This window comes from Thamnophis sirtalis, unplaced genomic scaffold (genome assembly GCF_051295495.1).
Source record: "Thamnophis sirtalis isolate CommonGarterSnake01/CBP01778 unplaced genomic scaffold, rThaSir2_p1.2 scaffold_10, whole genome shotgun sequence".
NCBI lineage: Eukaryota > Metazoa > Chordata > Lepidosauria > Squamata > Natricidae > Thamnophis > Thamnophis sirtalis.
This window is the reverse complement of record NW_028261390.1, coordinates 1,368,273-1,369,840: the sequence shown is the minus strand read 5'-3', so window position 1 is coordinate 1,369,840 and position 1,568 is coordinate 1,368,273.

The following is a 1,568-nucleotide window of genomic DNA, read 5'->3' as shown; positions in this document are numbered from 1 at the left end:
GGGGAATTCTGGGAGTTGAAATCCAGACATCTTCAAGTTGACAAGGTTGAGAAACACTGAACTAGTTTAATGAACAGAAGGACGTGATGGCCGTCTTCCAGTATTTGAGGGTCTGCCACCAAGAGGGAGGGGGTCAAGCTATTCTCCAAAGCCTCTGAAGGCCAGACAAGAAGAAGCAATGGATGGAAACTATTCAAGGAGAGAAGCAACCTCGAATTAAGGAGAAACTTCCTAAGAGGGAGGACAATTAACCAGGGAAATAGATGTTGTAAGTGCTCCATCCCTGGAGGCTTTTAAGAAGATATTGGACAGCTATTTGCCTTAAATGCTACAGGCTCTCCTGCTTGATGGGGCTAGACTAGAAGACCTCCAAGATCCCTTCCAACTCTTGATATTCTGTAAATATCCAGAAGAGAAAGACTAGGGGTGACACGATGGCAGTCTTCCAATATTTGAGGGGCTGCCCCAAAGAAGAGGGAGTCAAACTATTCTCCAAAGCGCCTGAGGGCAGGACAAGGAGCAATGGATAGAAATTAATCTAGGAGAGAAGCAACTTAGGAGAAGTTTCCTGACAGTTAGAACAATTAACCAGTGGAACAACTTGTCACCAGAAGTTGTAGGTGCTCCAACACTGGAGGTTTTTAAGAAGAGACTGGACAGCCATTTGTGGGAAATGTTTTAAGGTCTCCTGCTCAAGCAGGGGGTTGGACTAGAAGACCTCCAAGGTCCCTTCCAGCTCTGTTATTCTCTTATTCTTGTCGGAGAGATGGAACGCACGAACTGTGAACATTAAACCCTTTCCAGAAATAGTCTTTGTTTCTGAAGGAAAGTTTACATTTTCCTCTCCACTCCTCCATCTCGCTGGGGTGAAACGTGCAAGCAGGGAACCATCTGGAAGGCGTTTAAGGCGAAGAGCGGTTTCTTAGGAAGGGGCCACAATTCCCGCTGGTCCCCCCCCCGCAGAGCACGTCCAATCGCCGAGCGTCAGATTACAAGTGGGAGCATCCGGAAATCTTAGTTCCTTGCCCATCTGGGGAACGTGGGCAGGCCTCTGCGGTGAAACCTCATCCTGAAATAGGGCCAATTAGACCCCATCCCACCCACTCGCTCCCCAGAAAACGAAATATGCAGGAAAAACAAGGACATCAGCCTGGCAAGGCAATGTGTCGGTTACTCCGCTCTGCTGTGTTTTCCCCGTAGCTTCTGCAGGAAGTTTAGAAAACACCCTCTCCTGGGAAAATGAAACCTCCTGGGAGATATTGAAAAAAGGCAGAATATTATGATTCCCTGGGTCAGAAATGGAGAAACATGTTTTTTTAGGCAGGAAGCAGATTCAATCTCTTTATACCTTTGTCAATTAAAAGGCCTGGGTCAGTCTACTCTACATAACAAAGACCCCTTCCCTTCAGATCCAGGATGATGGGATTAAGGCATGATAGTATTAGCCCTTTGGACCCATCTCACCACAGGGCACCTGGGAAGAAACAAGGCTCAGCCCAACCTGGACTCAAAACGCAACCTGCATGGCCCCATGGGAGCCTGACAACCAATCAGAAGACAAGATCAAG